At 42.4% G+C, this 20965-nt stretch overlaps 1 protein-coding gene across 7 annotated transcripts in view; it reads right to left on the bottom strand.

Annotated features, from left to right (window-relative positions):
- The window catches only part of TMEM150C (transmembrane protein 150C), a 225095-nt gene that overhangs the window by 64146 nt on the left and 139984 nt on the right, over window positions 1-20965 (bottom strand). For 3 of the 7 annotated variants that reach the window (XM_056568919.1, XM_056568914.1, XM_056568912.1), the window contains 2 exons: window positions 14505-14620; window positions 12116-12227 (listed from right to left, as the gene is read on the bottom strand). The gene's annotated coding sequence lies outside the window, so the exon portion shown is untranslated. Of the gene's footprint in view, window positions 1-12115; window positions 12228-14504; window positions 14642-20965 lie in introns of all 7 variants that reach the window. The other 4 variants (XM_056568916.1, XM_056568913.1, XM_056568915.1 and 1 more) reach the window with 3 other exon arrangements.

Here is a 20965-nt window from a genome sequence, read left to right as displayed (position 1 = left end):
TAAGTCTGGAAATATTTTACAAGAAGATTTTTTGTTCATCAGCATAGAATAAAATTATAAGGTATTTATACATCACTCACCATTATTATACTATCGTTTTTTAAAATTCAAACAGAAAAATGGAAATGATTTTAAAAAGATGCAGAATTGTTATGTGGGTTAGAAGAATGTTTGTAAATGTTTTTCTGACACATAGTGCATTTTTTGTAGTTGAGCCTTCAAGAAAGTGGTGAGGAGGGGATAGTGCAGTGATGTCCTTGCAAAGTGACATTGAGACCACAAATGCACTGATGTAAAGATCTTACCGTAAGGGCTGAGTAGTTCTAGTGGATCCGCTGTCCTGTGTGAACTTTGACTGAACCGTACCAGGGAGAGGAGTCTAAGATGCTGCTAGTTTTCACCAGAGCCCACCACAAAGCGGGATGGACTTGCTGCGGCAGGCGGCACCCAGGTCGCTACCCCTGGCACGGGTTGCCCAGGTGATGCTAGGCACAGAAGAAGGCGGAGTCGGACATAGCATGGGTCAGAAGGCAGGCAGCAAGGTCAGGTCACAAGCGAGAGGTCAGAAACACAATATGGAACACACTTCAGTAATGCTTTCTCTTGGCACAAGGCACGAAGATCCACCACCACACTAGGAAAATGCAAGACTTATATAGGGTCCACCCAGCAGGACATCAATTAAGGGCGTACTGGCCCTTTTAATTTATCAACGCAAGCGCATGCGTGCCCTAAGGATAGGGGATGCGTGCGCCTGCGAGGCAAGACAGCAGAGAGGCCAGGGATGGATGTAGGTAAGGGAATGCCCGGGGATTGCATGCCGGAGCATTCCGCATAGCGAGTCCCGGAGCCAACAGTAAAGACAGAAGAGGTGCGCTCATGGCCGGATAACATGGCTGGAGCATTGCCACTAGTAACACCCCGGACACGTGTGCGAGTCCTGGAGCCAGGGAAGTCAGGGGGGGGGGGGGGGGAGCGCTCAAGGCCAGAATGACTGGCCAGAGTGCTGCCCCTGACAACTGACTGCTCTGAATTTTTTTTTTATTGTAACTGTTATGGGGTTCTTGTGACTGTCATTGTTATGATTGGGTGTGGTCCCACAATGCCACAAGTCGCAGCTGGCCAGGCAGGCAGAATGGGGCTAACTGCCATTATAGATAGCACCAGACGCAGCAGAACTGAACAGGTATTTATAGCAGAGCAGGTACTGTGACAACAGCTAACCAAGATGGCTACAGGTGCAGGCTGGCTGGAACAAGCTGAAACAGGCAGGAATCGTGGTAGACAGTACAAGTTAAGTAACAGGGGAGACAGGACAGAGTTCAAGGGATGAAAAAGAGGCAAAGTCCAGTAGACAGGCAGGATCAGAAACATGGGTTCAGCAGACAGACATAGTTGTACTGAATACACAATCTTGCTGAGACCTGGAGCAGCAGGTGTGGCAGACTTATATATGCAGTGCCTGCCTGGGATTGGAGGAGGATCCATTAGGGAGTGCACGCTGGCTCTATAAAACTTAGTCAGTGCTAGCGCAGCCCCTAGTGGACAGAGAGGAAACTGCAGCAAGAGACACACCAGAGCAGGAAAACAAAAAAATACAGCAGATACATGGCATTGAGTATGTCGCCCGACGCTGGTAAGAATCAGGACACACGGTACTCTGGTGGTTGCCAACCAGCAACGTTACACATAATACATACTTTTCTTACTTTGTGTTGCTATTTTTCCTGTTGGAAATTCATAGGGATCTTTTAACTCCAAGCCTTATTTGTACCCTCACCTTTTAAGGCTATGGACACCTTTACATTGGTTAATTTGCTTTCTGAATGCCAAATAGTTTTCATAAGAAGAACTCTTGCCATCTGGATGCTACAGATTGTGAATAGGGGGCTGAGTTTTTTTGGGGGGGTGGAGAGAAGTCTAGTAGGACAGCTCACACATGCAATCTGCAAGGAGATAATCATATAGCCTGTGTATAAGTATAAAGAGAAAATAGCATAATACAGCACACCACAGAGGCTGTAGAAGAGAAACTGATCAAATGTTTTAATAAATCTGAAGAAAGTTTTTAAAGGGGTTCTCCGGTGCTTAGACATCTTATCCCCCTGATTACAAACGGGGTGCCGTGTGCAAGATCACGGGGGTCCCCTGCGGCGGGACTCCCGCGATCAGGCATCTTATCCCCTATCCTTTGGATAGGGGATAAGATGTCTAAGCACCTGAGTATCCCTTTAATAAAGCTATATCTACAGGCAATCTGCCCCCTGAAATGTTGGAGGCTCACAATGTCGACATCCCAAAGCCTGGTAAGGACCCCACCTGGCTCTCAGCTCTTCGCCCTATATCGCTTTTTAACGAAGATATTAAATTATATGCAAGGATAACTGTATTGCAAATAGAGTTCATAAAATAATGAACACAATCATTCATGAGGATCAGGTGGAGTTCACAAGAGGCAGACAAACCAGTGATGGGACTAGACAAATTATTAATCCTATCACACATGCAAATCAATACAAAACACCCTCTCTGCTTCTATCTTTAGATGCAGAGAAGGCATTTGATAGGGTTCATTGGGGCTATACGAACGCAACTTTACAAGAATTCGGTCTTCCTGAAGCCCTAAGATCTGCTATTTCAGCACTCTACACAAAACCAAAAGCCTCATTATATGTAAAAGGATTCTATCCCAACCCTTTAATATATTTAGTGGCACTAGACAAGGTTGCCCCCTTTCCCCATTAATATTCTCTATAGTCTTGGAACCTATTTCTGCCTCAATTAAAAACTCTTTATTGATCAAAGGTATTGACAATCCAAACTTTAACCACAAAATCAGCCTATACGCTGACAATGTCATTATGACAATATCTGATCCTGTAAACTCTCTAATCCTCATATGCAAAATTCTTAAAACATTTTGAGAAGTCTCATATTACAAACTGAACACAGACAAATGTTAGACCTACGTTTAAATCGTTTAACCAAAACAAAAATTTCTCTACGTTTTCCTTTTAAATGGTCACTGGATGCTATACCTTATTTGGGTATCTATCTTACTCGCTCCCATAAACTTCTTATTAAAGAAAACTTCCCCAAATTAACAGCCACATTAGAAAAATCTTTACTCTCAATAGAAAAACAAGAAATTAGTTGGGTTGGAAGAATAATAACATATAAAATGTTTATTTTACCTAAGATTTTATATTTATTTAGGTCTCTTCCAATTTAAATTTGTAAAAAGACTATAGACTAACTTCAAAAAAGACTTTACAAATTTATATGGGGTAAAATAAAATAATGTAGAGTGGCTCACAACATCTTATTGTCACCTACTCAGTTTGGAGGTTTAAATGATCACCATTTAGAAGCATACAGAAAACCAAGCATAATTTCTCAATCTCTTGCTTAGCTAATCCCTGCTAAACAATCTAAAAGATGGGTTTAAATTGAAAATGAACTTACACAAGCTAAAGATTGGAGAAATGTCTTGAGCTGTGCTGCCCGCTCCTGGCCTCCGCTTGTCCCTGCCGGACAAATTTGATGGGGACTCTAGACTTTGCCGTGGTTTCCTGTCACAATGTTCCCTACATTTGGAGATGTTGTCGGACCAATTTCCTACAGAACGGTCGAAGGTGGCTTTCGTGGTCAGTCTCCTGTCTGGGAAGGCCCTGTCATGGGCCACACCGCTCTGGGACCGCAATGATCCTGTCACTGCCTCCGTACAGTCCTTTTTCGCTGAGATTCGAAGTGTCTTCGAGGAACCAGACCGAGCTTCTTCTGCTGAGACTGCCCTGCTGAACCTGGTCCAGGGTAATTCTTCAGTAGGCGAGTACGCCATCCAATTTCGTACTCTCGCCTCCGAATTATCTTGGAATAACGAGGCCCTCTGCGCGACCTTTAAAAAAGGCCTATCCAGTAACATCAAAGATGTGCTGGCCGCACGAGAAATTCCTGCCAACCTGCATGAACTTATCCATTTGGCCACCCGCATTGACATGCGTTTTTCTGAAAGACACCAAGAGCTCCGCCAGGAAAAAGACCTTGATCTCTGGGCACCTCTCTCACAGTATCCTTTGCAATCTACCCCTGTGCCTCCCGCCGAGGAGGCTATGCAAGTGGATCGGTCTCGCCTGACCCATGAAGAGAGGACTCGCCACAGAGATAAAAATTTATGTCTGTACTGGGCTAGTACCGAACATTTCTTGGTGGATTGCCCTATTCGTCCTCCACGTCTGGGAAACGCATGCACCCAGCTCACGTGGGAGTGGCGTCTCTTGGTCTGAAGTCTGCTTCTCCACGTCTCACTGTGCCCGTACGGATTTCTCCTTCTGCCAACTCCTCCTTCTCAGCTGTGGCCTTCTTGGACTCTGGTTCTGCGGGAAATTTCATTTTGACCTCTTTTGTTAATAAGTTCTGCATCCCTGTGACCCGTCTCGCCAAGCCGCTCTACATTTCCTCGGTCAACGGAGTGAAATTTGACTGCACTGTGCGTTACCGCACATAGCCCCTGCTCATGAGCATTGTACTGCATCACGAAAAAATTTTACTTTTTGTTTTGCCCAACTGCACCTCTGAAGTCCTCCTTGGTCTGCCATGGCTCCAACGCCACTCTCCTACCCTTGATTGGACCATCGGGGAGATCAAGAGCTGGGGTGCTTCTTGCCACAAAAAATGCCTCACATATCTGCTCCCAGTCCCGTCAGGCGAGCCTCAGTGCCTCCTCCTACACCTGGTCTCCCCAAGGCCTATCAGGACTATGCTTTGCCTCCTCATAGCCTCCGTCCTGGTAACACTCTGCCCTACCAAGCTTCACCCTCTGCCCCCCCTCCCCATTCTCACTCCTTCTGAACTGCCTGCCGTTGATGTGTATACCCAGGACTTCTCTGTCCTCCAGAAGGAGACTCTACAATCGCTCCCAAAGTCCTCGTCCCTGGTGGAGCGACAACCGGACAAAAAGAAGGGGAGACCTAAGGGGGGGGGGGGGTACTGTTACGCCGAGCGCTCCGGGTCCCTGCTCCTCCCCGGAGCGCTCGCGGCGTTCCTCTCTCTGCAGCGCCCCGGTCAGACCCGCTGACCGGGAGCGCTGCACTGACTCTGTCGGCGGGGATGCGATTCGCGCCCGCTCGCGAATCGCATCCCAAGTCACTCACCTGTCCCGGTCCCTGGCTGTCACGTCCTGGCGCGCGTGGCTCCGCTCCTTAGGGCCCGCGCGCGCCAGCTCTCTAAGATTTAAAGGGCCAGTGCACCAATGATTGGTGCCTGGCCCAATCAGTCTAATTAGCCTACACCTACTCCCTGTCTATTTAACCTCACTTCCCCCTCACTTCCTGGCTGGATCTTGTTGCCTTGTGCCAGAGAAAGCGTTATAGTGTTTGCCTTACCAGTGTTCCTGACCTCTTGCTATTGCTATTGACTACGAACCTTGCCGCCTGCCCCGACCTTCTGCTACGTCTGACCTTGCCTCTGCCTAGTCCTTCTGTCCCACGCCTTCTCAGCAGTCAGCGAGGTTGAGCCGTTGCCGGTGGATACGACCTGGTTGCTACCGCCGCAGCAAGACCATCCCGCTTTGCGGCGGCCTCTGGTGAATACCAGTAGCAACCTAGAACCGGTCCACGCCAATCCCTCACTGACACAGAGGATCCATATCCAGCCTGCCGAATCCTAACAGTGTGTCTGTGTGTGCCACACTAAGCATGGACAACAGAAACTGTCTGAGGACTTGAGAACCAAAATTGTGGGGGAAAAAAGTCAACAACCTCAAGGTTACAAGTCCATCTCCAGAGATATTTTTTTTTTTTTTACTGTGACCTGTGACCCGGATGAAGTTTGTCTCCCAGGTCTTTAAAACTGTGTTTGTGTATCCTTGTATTATACCTGATGAAGGGTTCGGTGCGGACTCAAAACTTTTATGTTGCATCAACAAATTACCATTTTCTACAATGTGAGCTGCTGGTTCCACAATTTTCCTGAGAGGAGAAGCGCCAGTCGAAAAGTCCTCTCTTTTTTGGATTTATCCACAATTTCACCTGCATTATCCAGCTGACCTTGGCCATCTGGAAAGGACACTGTGGCTGCTGACCTTCACTCCAACAGCAATTCTACGTGCCTGCTGAGGTGTTGTACCCTGAGAACAACACTGTCTGGTAAGCCTGCAATCTCATATGTGTACCTTAGCTCAATTTTAAACCGCCTGCACTAGGAGCGCATCTTTGTTTTTTCTTTATTTATCTAACAACTAGCTGAGTACCCGGCGTTGCCCGGTTTTTCCTTCCTCATCCTTGTTGGGGAGGAAAATAAACAAAGGAGGAAGCTTTTGACTTCACATCCCGTCCTTATATATTGTTGTCATATCCCAACCCCACATCCCGTTCTCATATCCCGTTCTCATATCCCGTCCTCATATCCCGTCCTCATACCCCGTCCTCCTATCTCAACCTCCTATCTTAACCTCCTATCTCGACCTCCTATCCCGACCTCCTATCCCAACCTCCTATCCCATCCTCCTATCCCGTCCTCCTATCCTGTCCTCCTATCTCGACCTCCTATCCCGTCCTCCTATCCCCACCTCCTATCCCGTCCTCCTATCTCGACCCCCTATCCCGTCCTCCTATTCCGACCTCCTATCCCATCCTCCTATCCCGTCCTCCTATCCCGTACTCCTATCCCGACCTCCTATCCTGTCCTCCTATCTCAACCCCCTATACTGTCCTCCTATCTCGACCTCTTATCCCGTCCTCCTATCCCATCCTCCTATCTTGACCTCCTATCTCGACCTCCTATCCTGTCCTCCTATCTCGATCTCCTATCCCGACCTCCTATCCCGTCCTCCTATCCCGACCTCCTATCCCGTCCTCCTATCTCAACCCCCTATCCCATCCTCCTATCTCCACCTCTTATCTTGACCTGCTATCCCGACCTCCTATCTCAACCTCCTATCCCATCCTCCTATCCCGTCCTCCTATCCCGACCTCCTATCCTGACCTCCTATCCCGTCCTCATATCCCGCCCTCCTAACTCGACCTCCCATCCCGTCCTCCTATCTTGACCTCCTATCTGGACCTCATATCCCGACCTCCTATCTTGACCTCCTATCCCGTCCTATCCCATACTCCTATCTCGACCTCCTATCCCAATCTCCTATCCCGTCCTCCAATCCCGTCCTCCTATCCCTTCCTCCTATGCCGTCCTCCTATCTCGACCTCCTATCTCGACCCCCTATCCCGTCCTCCTATCTCGACCTCCTATCCCGTCCTCCTATCCCGTCCTCCTATCCCGTCCTCCTATCCCGTCCTCCTATACCGACCTCCTATCCCGTCCTCCTATCCCGACCTCCTATCCCGTCCTCCTATCTCAACCCCTTATCCCGTCCTCCTATCTCAACCCCCTATCCCGTCCTCCTATCTCGACCTCTTATCCCGTCCTCCTATCCCATCCTCCTATCTTGACCTCCTATCTCGACCTCCTATCTTGACCTCCTATCCCGTCCTCCTATCCCGTCCTCCTATCTCGACCTCCTAGCTCGACCTCCTATCCCTACCTCCTATCTCGACCCCCTATCCCGTCCTCCTATCCCGACCTCCTATCTCGTCCTCCTATCCCGTCCTCCTATCTCGACCTCCTATCTCGGCCCCCTATCCCGTCCTCCTATCCTGACCTCCTATCCCGTCCTCCTATCCCGACCTCCTATCCCGTCCTCCTATCTCAACCCCCTATCCCGTCCTTCTATCTCGACCTCTTATCCCGTCCTCCTATCCCGTCCTCCTATCTTGACCTCATATCCCGTCCTCCTATCCCGGCCTCCTATCCGTCCTCCTATCTCAACCCCCTATCCCGTCCTCCTATCTCGACCTATTATCCCGTCCTCCTATCCCGACCTCCTATCCCGTCCTCCTATCCTGTTCTCCTATCTCGACCTCCTATCCTGTCCTCCTATCCCGACCTTCTATCTCGACCTCCTATTCCGTCCTCCTATCAACCCCCTATCCCTTCCTCCTATCTCCACCTCTTATCCCGACCTGCTATCCCGACCTCCTATCCCGTCCTCCTATCCCGGCCTCCTATCCTGACCTCCTATCCCGACCTCCCATCCCGACTTCCTAACTCGACCTCCTATCCCGACCATCCCGTCCTCCTATCTTGACCTCCTATCTCGACCTCATATCCCGTCCTCCTATCCCGACCTCCTATCTTGACCTCCTATCCTGTCCTCCTATCCCGACCTCCTATCCCGACCCGTAATATGTGTACCAGGTATTGAAATATCTTCAGCCGTACTGAAGTTATGTGGGAACGTACATTTCCCATTGATTTGCATGGGACTTTAAACAAAACCCCCGACCCTCACAAATGGGGGTAGTTAAGTGTTAAATTAACTTATTTAACACTTATATGTCCATTTTAAGTGGACATATAAGTAACATGTGACAAAGTATTATCGGAATATCTCCAGCTGTTTGGAAGTTATGCAGTAACATATATTTCCCATAGACTTGTATATGACTTTAAACATAAACCCCGCCCTGGCAAATGGGGGTGAGTAAGGGTTAAATCACCTATCCTATGTTTGTTGTTGACATATAAGTAACATGTGTGCCAAGTTTCATGTTAATATGTTTAGCCGTTTGGAAGTTTTTGTGGAACATACACACATACATACATACATACACACACACACACACACACACACACACACACACACACACACATTGAGTTTTATATATATATAGATCATTTTGTCCAGAACATTTTTGGAGTTTGGTGTGACATTATGTCCAATTCGCTTTTTTTCCTCCCTTTTTTGGTTTAGTTGCAATACAAACAAAGGGAATAAGCATATGTATAGCAAAACATGTATAACTGTAATCCTTTTCTGTGAGAAATACTTCATTTTCTTGAAAAATTTCAGGGGTGCCAACAATTACGGCCATGACTGTATATGTTTCATCCTATCACGTTGCTCTTTATTCAATTAACATCCATTCCCCTTATATTAACTTAACTACTTGGTACGATTTAGGAATTAAATGTTTAGCTAACATGTTTACAGGTAATAGATTATTGTCCTTTCAAGAACTTGCTACTGAATATTGCTTACTTCAAACTGGTATAACTAGGGGTAACTAAATTATACATTATTTTCATAAATTCCCAAACAAAACTGTTACTTTACCGCGGTTCTTGGGAGATTTTTTGGGAGCCCCGGAAATCCTCCATAAAAGTAATATTAAATTTTTTTTGTCATCACTTCAATCTATCCCAATATCCTAGACAATCACTTTTCCATCTGAATTAAACATTACTATACCTATAACTACATGGGAAAAAAACTTTATTTGGGCCCAAAAATCCTCAATGTGTATTAACCATTGGGAACAATACGTGAAATTTCTAACCAATTGGTATTATACACCAGATAAATTACCAAGATTTGATCAAACCATTTCTAATAAATGCTGGAGACATTGCTATGAAACAGGAACCTTGAAGCACCTTCTATGGAATTGCCCTATTATTGCAACATTTTGGTTAGATGTTGAAAAGCTTATCAGAGATTAGCTCTATTATTACTGGGCATCCATGAGTTTCCAGACAGATTCCGTATACCCATTTGTCACATCATTTTTACCGCCCACCAATACTTATGAGATGGAAAACTTCTGACATCCCATTAATTCAAGAAATAGCAAATGTAACTATCAATTGTAAACATGAAATTGCACTAGCACAACAGAATGGTTATGGTACAAAGAAAAGAATCAACTGCAACACATGGTTACATACATTTCCTGGTATCACCTGAATCCCTTTCAGATACTGTATCATAATAACTTTGAGGAAAACTAGCTGATACAGTATTTCTTTATTCTTAATGTATGGAGAGGAGTGTGGAAGCAGTCCAAACATTAAATCAAATGCCTATTATACTGTACCTTTCTTGTGATCATAACTAATATCTTGCGCTGCAATTGTTATAACTTGTTATAGTTTTTTTTTGTTGTTGTTATTTATGACTATGCTGATATACTCATAGAATTTTATTTATTTATCATTTATTTATTATCTTTACTCATTGTATAAGATATTATACATCATAGTTTATTCTGGAACTCATCACATTATTCATCTTTTACTATAAATACTCATTACAAAATTCCAAAATAATCAGATTCATTCCATATTAATTTGCTCATCACTAACCATAAGCCTGTGTTTTGTATATTTAATTTAACTGGGATCTGGCTTATTGCCTAACCTCAGTATTCAGTCTAAAATCTTCACTGCTCAGGTACTGCTCTATAGTGTCCTCCATGCTGCTGATACTTTTTTGGGGTTTCACCAGAGGGATCAGGAAGCAGGGTCTCCTGTTATTTGTGTGTCCTGCCTAATAAAAAGCTCTTAGTGGCAAGTCTCTACATACTCTGCAGCGGAGATCAAGGAAAGTTGACTAATAGATATATTACTTGCACAGGGTAAAACTGGTAAAAAATGCCATAAACAAGTTATATAATGGCTAGAAATAGTTTGACTCCTCAAGTACATACAATGACAGCTCATCCTAAAAAATTCTCTTAAATTACAGATATATTTTTAAATCAACCAAGCAAAAAGCACTGTGAAAAATAAATAGCAGGTTAGCTTTACCTATAGACATGCAATTTGACATACCGTATATACTCGAGTATAGGCCGAGTTTTTCAGCACGATTTTTCGTGCTGAAAACACCCCCCTCGGCTTATACTCGAGTGAACTCCCCCACCCGCAGTGGTCTTCAACCTGCGGACCTCCAGAGGTTTCAAAACTACAACTCCCAGCAAGCCCGGGCAGCCATCGGCTGTCCGGGCTTGCTGGGAGTTGTAGTTTTGAAACCTCCGGAGGTCCGCAGGTTGAAGACCACTGCGGCCTTCAACATCATCCAGCCCCCTCTCACCCCCTTTAGTTCTGAGTACTCACCTCCGCTCTGCGCTGGTCCGGTCCTGCAGGACTGTCCGGTGAGGAGGTGGTCCGGTGGGATACTGGTTCCGGGCTGCTATCTTCACCGGGGAGGCCTCTTCTAAGCGCTTCGGGCCCGGCCTCAGAATAGTCACGTTGCCGTGACAACGACGCATAGGTGCGTTCATTGCCAACGTACTTCTGCGTCATTGTCAAGGCAACGCCTCTATTCCGGGCCGGAAGCGCGGAGAAGAGGCGCCCCCGGTGAAGATAGCAGCCCGGACCACCTCCCCACCGGACCACCTCCTCACCGGACAGCCCTGCAGGACCGGACCAGCGCCGAGCGGAGGTGAGTACTCAGAACTAAAGGGGGGTGAGAGGGGGCTGGATGATGTTGAAGGCCGCAGTGGTCTTCAACCTGCGGACCTCCGGAGGTTTCAAAACTACAACTCCCAGCAAGCCCGGACAGCCGATGGCTGCCCGGGCTTGCTGGGAGTTGTAGTTTTGAAACCTCTGGAGGTCCGCAGGTTGAAGACCACTGAGGGCGAATGATGAGAAGAGGATGATGAAGGGGGGGTGTGGGGATGATGAAGGGGGGTGGGGATGATGAAGGGGGGGGTGTGGGATGATAAGGGGATGATGAAGGGGGGCTGTGCGGGATGATAAGGGGATGATGAAGGGGGGATGTGTGGGATGATAAGGGGATGATGAAGGGGGGATGTGCGGGATGATAAGGGGATGATGAAGGGGGGATGTGCGGGATGATAAGGGGATGATGAAGGGGGGATGTGTGGGATGATGACAAGGGGATGATGAAGGGGGGATGTGTGGGATGATAAGAGGATGATGAAGGGGGGATGTGTGGGATGATGACAAGGGGATGATGATGAGGATGTTAATGTCGGGTCTGGATGATGACAGGGGGGGATGAGGTATTTCCCACCCTAGGCTTATACTCGAGTCAATAACTTTTCCTGGGATTTTGGGTTGAAATTAGGGGTCTCGGCTTATACTCGGGTCGGCTTATACTCGAGTATATACGGTACTATTTAAGCAGAAAGCTGGACAATTGCTTAAATTTTACAAGATATACTGACAACAGTTTTTTTTTTGTGTGTTTGTGAAGAACATAACACATATCCTGCATTTAGGTTATTAACAAGAACATATACTACCTACTTACCTTCTGGTGAATAGTTGACTTATCAGCTTTCAATAGAGGTCAATGTGGAACACCTTGTTCTATAATTTGTAGAAGACGAATAAAATCTCTTTATCATCACAGAAGCAATCACCTTAACAGACAGAGGAATAAATAAAAGAAATGAGTATACATTAATAAGGCAGTATGTTCTTGTTTTAGCCCTTTGTGATTAATATTGCAGCCTATACCTGAGAGAAATTCTCAGGCTTATTATCCCCTTGTTGAATCTTTATGCGGCGATATCACAAATCATCAGCTGGTAATTGGACATTACTTTTATAGTTTTGGAAATGTTAAGTGCAGTGTTGTCATTCATTTATTTTGCTGTGAAGGTGCCATTAGGGTGGATAGTAAAACACCTACTTTATTATATACTTCCTGGCAGTTGATGGCTTCAAAGAATTACACTACAAAACTGCAGCAAGTTTCTTTATAAACAAATATACTTTATGTAATGGTCTTTGTAGCCCATGTTTCTGTTTTTAAAGCCATAACATTGATTGGACCCAAAGGTGATGAGATGTATAGGAAAGCTTTATACATCTTCTTTTGATCCCATAACATTTAGGCTGAAAAATAGATGTCCTCCATTACAAGTTCATGTTCCTAACACTGCCTCTATGGTCCTTCACTATCATGGTCATCTTTTCACTATCCAAATGACTATTTAAAGGGGTATTCCAGCAATAGACATCCTATCCCATATCCAAAGGATAGGAGATAAGATGTCTGATCACGGTGGGCCCGCTGCTGGGACCCCCTGCGATCTCCGCACAGAACCCACCTTCTATGCCGGGTTTTCTTCCCTTTCCTTCCCTTATTTAACAGTTATAATAGACAACATCCGCCATAAATTCATCTCCAAGGCTCTGAGTACATTGAGCCCCTTCCCTTCCATATTTGCTCAATTCCTCATATTTCTGCATTTGACTCAAAGTAAAATATTTAACCTCTCTCTCTTTCTTGTGGTATCTTTCTCTCTTTTTAAACATGCTGTGATAACCCCATTATTCCAAAAAGATCTGAAGACCCATCCTACATTACTAACCACTGACCCATCACTTATTATCTTCATCTCCAGACTCCTAAAAATCTTGGTCTATTCTCTCTAATAAATCTGTTCTGGACCGATTACCCATACAGTCTGGTTTCTGAATTTTACACTTCATAGAAATAGCCCTTAAGTGTTAAATGATATCCCTCAATACATTTAAATTCTCATCTTTACCTACTAGCCTGCCTGCATTGATACATCAAGTATTTTACTGAAAGGGGTACACCGCCCTTAGCCATCTTACACCTATCTAAAGAACAGGGAATATGATGTCTGATCACGGGGGCTCCGGCCTCAGGGACCCCCATGATCTCCGGGCTGGCACCCTGACGTTCTGAACAGTTATGTTCAGAACTCCGGGTTTTGGTGGTCGTAACGACATGCCACGCCCCTCCATTCATGTCTATGGGAGAGGGTGTGACAAGCGACCACAGCTGAAGTACCCCTTTAAGACAGCCTTTCCTTTTAGTAACTTTCGAATGTGTGTGTGTGTGGGGGGGGGGGGGACTTCTCTTTTTTTAATCTACATTTGCTCTCCTAAACTATTTATCGATTTGACACCCCTTGGGATAAAACTTTTTTTTTCGGAACGACAACTAACCTAAAAGTAAAATGAGGCAAACAAAAAAATAGACCTCTGTAGACAGTCTCAAAAGCTTGCTATTTGTTATAATTTTCTCAAAAGTTTTTTTTTCATAAGGTATCAACTTAGGATTCTCATTTTTTATTATGTCTGTTAACTGGCTAACAAAGTAAAAGGCAAGCAAGTCAGGGATGGCTCTGGACAGCTTCTGTATACACAATTATAAGTTATTATTAGTGCCTTAATGCACCAATAAATAAAGATGCTATGTGATGACACCATTTAATGTGGTCACCCACCCAACAGGCTAACCCCTATGGTTTTGGAATCTAAGGCACTGCCTTAATGATATATATCAGAGAAGCAATTGGAATTGTTATACATCTTGCATATATTTGTTCCACTTTCAGTATGTTTTTTCAGTATGTTTTAGTTCATGTCAATAGATTTAAAACACTGATTACAACTTTTAGTTGCAAAGCAAAAAATAAATAAAAAATAGAAACACAAGAAAAAACATTTAAAACTCAGCCACACATAGAAAAAACTAAAATTGTAAAAAAGTTCAGCATTCATCAGCATTCTTTTTCAGCATTTCTTATGGCATGCTCTAAGCAAAAAAAAAAAAAAACAGATGGCTTGTACTTTCTCTTAAGAATAAACAAAAATACTTAATATATTAATAAATGAATAAATACATAAATAGGTAAGTAAATACATATTGATTATACCATGTAGCTCCACTGACAGTTTAGATATCACAGTTCATATTCCTGTCTGTCACTCACCATCAGTAAGGCATTCCAATGAAGCTGATTGGTGCTTGAGTTTGTGCTGAAATTTCCAGCTGAGAGAGAGGAAAAGATAGCTGTTTTATTCAGAGATCAAAGTTGCTTACATTGTTGCAGTTTTTGTGTTTGATAAAATAATTAAACTGTTCTGGCCAAAAATGATGGTTCTCTGAACTTAATATTTTGTTGCACAACCTTTTGAGGCAGTGATTGCAACCAAAAGATTCCGCACGGAATTCCACATGTGTTTTCTGCACAGAATTCAACATAAATTTATTGGCCATTAACTTTAATGAGATTCACACAGCAGAATTTCCTCATGTGGAATTTCGCTGCTGAAATTATGCATTCCACGCTCCAGAAATTATAAGTCTGGTCTTATATTGTTCCAGACTTTGTCTGTGGAATCCCATTGAAGTAAATTGGGCTTGATTTCTGCAGAATTCTCATGCGGAATCTGCATTAACTTTGATTGTTTAATTAAATAAAGTCTATCTTTTACTGATATAAAGAACAGAAGAAAAAGGTATGTCCGCACTCACCATATGATGCATCTAAAAGTTCAGGCTTTATTACAAGAAAGTCTTATAGAACAAAAACATATTCACCCAGGATGCAGGGAGGGAAGGTGTCTAACAGCCGGCAGCAGGAGCGTATCAGAACGACAGCGCGGTTTCGCGTCAGTGACGCATCATCCAGTTCCTGATCCATTGTATTCACAAGCCAGGTATATATGGAGAAAGGGAGGGGGGAGGAGTGACCCATTCACCATCAAAAAAATACATATATACAATATAATAGTAAAACCAATAGATCAATCATTTATCCCACTACATCATAGAAAAGATCTAAAATTATTCCTTTTGTTAAGGTCTAATTGGCCAAATGCTTTCAGTTTCGTAATCCACTTAGCCTCACATTGAAGTAGTTTTAGATGTCTATCCACACCTTGCGGTTGTTGTGGTATATGTTGCAAGCCTGTGAACCAAATTTCATACCATTTACCATTGTGGTGTGTTTCTACGTGGGTAATAAAACGAGTTGCACCTATTTTTTGTACGTAGGGAATAAAGAGGTTCTCGAAATCTAATATTTAGATTTCTTTTTGTTTTACCCACTTAGAAGCAACCACAGGAGCAGAGAAAGCAGTATACAACAAAATTTGTTTTACAGGTGATAAATTGATTCACTTTTACTGTATAATCACCTAATTTTATGTACCCTTTTTTTAAATTGTATTTGCAGTAATTGCAATGCCCACATGAAAAATTTCCATGGGGTATATTTTCGTTGAGTCAATTTTGTTCAGTATTGAGTTAGTTTACTTTTTTTGTATATTTTGTCATGGCTATGGGTTTGTTTTTAGCTGTGTCTTGAATTAACGGGTCTTGTTCTAACATGTACCAATTGGACAGAAAAGCATTTTTATTATTTTATTCATTGGGCTATTATTAAATGAAAAAATAAATTTTTTTCTTTTTTTTCTTTTTATTTTATTAGGGACAAGAAGTTATTTTCTTTCTCTATGTTCTGTTTGTGAGAATGCTTCATCAATTATTGCATCAGGATATTTTCTTTCTTTTAAATGATTTTTTAACTCTTTTGCTTGTATAAGATACTGGGCGCTATCACTGTTGATTCTTTTTAGTCTGATGAATTGTGAATATGGGATTTATATTTAATATGTGGAGGATGTGAGCTCTGATAATGTAGCAAAGAATTTTTAGCTATCTTTTTTCTATAGCTAGTAGTTTTTAAATCTAGGTTATCAATACATAGTGTGACGTCTAAGAAATTTAAAGTTTTTCCACCGAACTAATGAGTAAAAAGCATGTTCATATCGTTATTAAGATAATTAACGAATTCTGTGAATTCTTTCTCAGACCCACCCCAGACTATAAAGACATCGTCCACATATCTCAGGAACCGCTTCAAGAAATGGGTGAAGGGGTTCCTGAGAGTGTGGACATATGTAAGCAGAAAGACAGCAAGATATATGTTTGCTAGGGTGCATGACACAGGAGACCCTATCGTGGGTACCATGTTATTGTTTGTACCAGCAATAGTCATACATAAATGTATTGTTACTTAACACAAACATAAGTGCTTCTGCTACAAAATCGATCAATTCCTTGGATTTACCAGAATAAGATAAAAAGTGTGTCATGGCTCTCACACCCGCATTCCAAGGGATTCGGGTGTAAAGAGCCTCACCATCCAGAGACACAAGAGTGTAGGATTCTTGCCAAGAGAAATCGTCCAAAGTGCTAAGTAGATCATTAGTGTCTCTTACATAGGAAGGGATTCTGAGAAGGAGGGGAGATGAGCCATTCTAAATACCTGGAAAGGGCTTCGGCCGCTGACCCAATCCCCGCCACGATAGGTCGTCCGGGGGGGGGGGGGGGGGGGGGTTGGGGAGTTGGGTTGGCGACTTATGGACCTTAGGAAGAAAGTACCATTTTGCTGGTTTGGCATTCTCTGGTAACAATCTGGTGGCCATTCTTTCGGTTAGTATGTTTTTTTCTACTGAGGATCTAAGAAAGGATCGAAGCTTGTCTATTATTTTCCTGGTTGGATTTGCTGACAATTTTTCATGGGTACATCTGTCACTGAGCTTCCTAAGGGCTTCGCTGTCGTGATCGGTCTTAGACCAGACCACCACAGCGCCGCCAGAGCTCACATCCTCCATATATTAAAAATAATATCCCATATTCACAATTTATCAGACTAAAAAGAATCAACAGTGATAATGCCCAGTATCTTATACAAGCAGAAGAGTTAAAAAATCGTTTAAAAGAAAGAAAATATCCTGATGCAATAATTGATGAAGCATTCTCACAAACAGAACACAGGGAAAGGAAAGAACTTCTTGTCCCCAATAAAAGAAAAAGAAAAAAAGAAGGCAAAAGAGGAAGACAACATTTTTTTTTCATTTAATAATAGCCCCGTGAATAAAATAATAAAAAAATGCTATTCTGTCCAACTGGTACATGTTAGTACAAGACCCGTTAATTCAAGACACAGCTAAAAACAAACCCAAAGCCACATTTAGAAAAATATAATACCATTTCAGATTACATAAAATACAAAAAAGTAAACTCAATACTGAACAAAATTGGCTCAACAAAAATATACCCCATGGAAATTTTTCATGTTGGCATTGCAATTACTGTAAATACAATAAAAAAAAAAAAAGAGGTACATAAAATTTGGTGGTTATACAGTGAAAGTGAATCAATTTATCACCTGTAAAACTAATTTTGCTGTCTACTGCTTGCTCTGAACATGTGGTTGTTTCTACGTGGGTAAAACAAAAAGAAATCTAAATATTTCCCTACGTATAAAAATAGGTGCAACTCGTTTTATTACCCACGTAGAAACACACCACAAAGGTAAATGTGATGAAATTTGGTTCGCAGGCTTGCAACATATACCACAACAACCGCAAGGTGTGGATAGACATCTAAAACTACTTCAATGTGAGGCTAAGTGGATTACGATACTAAAAGCATTGGGCCCAATAGGCCTTAACGAAAGGAATGATTTTAGCTCTATTCTATGATATAGCAGGATATATGATTGCTCTATTTACTATTATATTTTACTATTATATTTTATATGTCATGTATTTTTTTTGTTGGTGAATTGGTCACTCCTCTCCCTCCCTTTCTCCATATATACCTGGCTTGTGAATCCAATGGATCAGGAACCGGATGATGCATCACTGATGCGAAACCGCGCTGTCGTTCTTCTGATACGCTCCTGCTGCCAGCTGGTAGCCACCTTCCCTCCCTGCACCCCGGGTGAATATGTTTTTGTTTTATAAGAATTTCTTGTAATAAAGCCTGAACTTTTAGATGCATCATATGGTGAGTGCGAACATGCCTTTTTCTTCTGTTCTTAATATTTGCGGAATTGCCTGTTCTGCTAGTGTTTAGCAACCCATAGCATTTTTTCACCGGGACCTACTATATAGTGCTTTAAAAGATTGCTGTGTACATGTGTTGTAGTGCCCATCCCCCACTTCTTCCTTGAGAATTTTTCTATCCTTTACTGAGCTGTGGAATCTGTGCAGAGATTCTGCATACATTCTGCACAAATTCCGTGCCTTCCACAGATGTTCAATAGTATTCAGATCAGGCCACATAGAAGGCCACTTCAGCATAGTCCAGTGTTTTGATCTTAGCCAACAAAAGAAAAGAACCCTGCACCTACTGTAAAGAATGAAGGAAGCTAAGTTGTGTGTACGTCAGGATTCTGTATAGGGTAATATATTACCTCATTTTATAGGATATAATGCCAACCTGGTGCAAATAAATATTCATATATAAAAAACCTAGCTGTATTATAACAAAGAATATATTGATTGTCTACGAATATTATCACATTAGGCGCCGACAATTTCTACACATGAAATAAGTAAAATAGAAAAAGTGTTTTTTTCAGGGCATACTTGAACCATGATCAGAATCAATCCTAGATAATCAATATATTCTTTGTTATAATACAGCTAGGTTTTTTACATATTAATATTTATTTGCACCAGGTTGGCATTATATCCTATAAAATGAGGTAGTATATTGCCGTTCCCTAATTACAGGCCAAAAACCTTTTATACATATTTATATCCTGCAGATAAAGATACCACTGACATTCCGGTATATTAATACTATTTGCCCCTATGTAATTTAAGCTACCGGATCTCGGTTGTCGAAACTGACATTTTAAAAAAATTTATTAACACCCACCTAGATATAAAGATAATATTAACCTAGTAATATTGTAACCCTTTCATGAATAGTATCGACATTTGCCGTGATTTTGTATATACTCACCTAGCAAGATCGTCTCAGAATTCGTGCATAAGCCCTTTCATTCACAAAACAGTTACACAACTTTGTTTACGCGGTGATGTTACTTTCATTCATTAGATACAACTAAATACGAGGCTATGCTGCGGGACATGTTAGATATCCGTCTTGAAGTTTTTAAAGTAAACCGGTATTATAATCCGATAATTTCTCTTACAGATGTGATTTCCTATATGTTTATAGCCTTCTATATATATATGAGAGAAACATAACCTATGGTAAGTGCAATATATTTATTATTGCTAAAGCGGAGTGCCCGGAAGGTTTTTATAGAAATCATATACGGGTCAAATTTTAACAAAGATACATTTATCTCTTTAGTAAGATTTTTATATGTTTGCATTGTTTTAATATATGTATATTTATTAGATGTAATTCGAAGTACTATATGTCTTTTTTTGCACCAGGTTTTTACACGCACAGTAACAAGTTACGCCCTCCTTAGTTTGGCAGCCTTTTTTTATGTATAAAAAGATCCCCTCTCTGTAACCCAGTATACATCTGCAATTGAAAAAGGGTACGTAGATACCCGAAACGCGTCTTGCCATAGTGCTTGTAAAACTTTTTGTTACAATAAACATGGTTTTGCTATAAGCCAAGGGAAATCTTGAGAAAATCATTCTGCTGTTGGGACAGCGCCATCTTTGGAGTTTTTTTTCTTTTTCTTCCTCCTATTGTTTCTGGACCCAAAGCCACGGTGTCAGGCTACGCTCCTACGGCCTGCAGTCCCATTCGATACCCCGTTACCTTGGGTGATATGCACAAAAACCAAGAGGTTTAACAGGTGAGAGTCCAACAAAAGACCTTCACCTATATTTCTCTAAATCCGCAGGATTACACGAGGCGCTGCCCTCTTTTCTTTTTCCCTTTCCTCTTCCTCTAGACATGTTTTGATAAATCTCCCCCATTGAGAGTTACTTGGTTGCAGTGACTACCTCAAAAGGTTGTGCAACAAAATATTTTTAATTTAGGGTAACATTATTTTTGTCCAGGCCAGTTTCATTAGTTAGTTTTTCAGAATTATTTTGTTGAATCACAATTCAAGGGTAATGTATGATTTTCGTCAGTTAGTTTTCAGTAAATTTTTTATTCTTTATTAGTTTTGTCAGTTTCAAGTTATTTCAGGGAGCATTGTGTTTTTTTTTTTTTTTTGCCTTTAACAGAAGGGTTCCAACAATATTGTCCACATCTATAAATGCTACATGTTTTTTTGTAGATGTTCATAGTTAGTAAACTAAAGCAATTTAAAAGCATAGGCAATTAACTTTAGATCAGTGGTCTCAAACTGTGGCCCTCTATATGTTGCAAAACTTCAACTCCTAGCATGCCCGGACAGCAAACAGCTGCGGATGTCTCTTAAACACCGTCTCACATTATTTAAGTTCAGCCCTGGAAAGCACTCAAAACGTGTAGCATGGTAGCATAACCGGAAGGGGAGGGGGGGAACACATGATGACTCACATAGTGTTAATCCTCTAATGACAGCCCCCGCTCTCAATTGTGCCCGCAGGCTAAGTATGGATAGCGGGA

Source organism: Hyla sarda, chromosome 1 (assembly GCF_029499605.1).
Source record: "Hyla sarda isolate aHylSar1 chromosome 1, aHylSar1.hap1, whole genome shotgun sequence".
Taxonomy (NCBI): domain Eukaryota; kingdom Metazoa; phylum Chordata; class Amphibia; order Anura; family Hylidae; genus Hyla; species Hyla sarda.
This window is presented reverse-complemented; position numbering and strand designations above follow the sequence as displayed.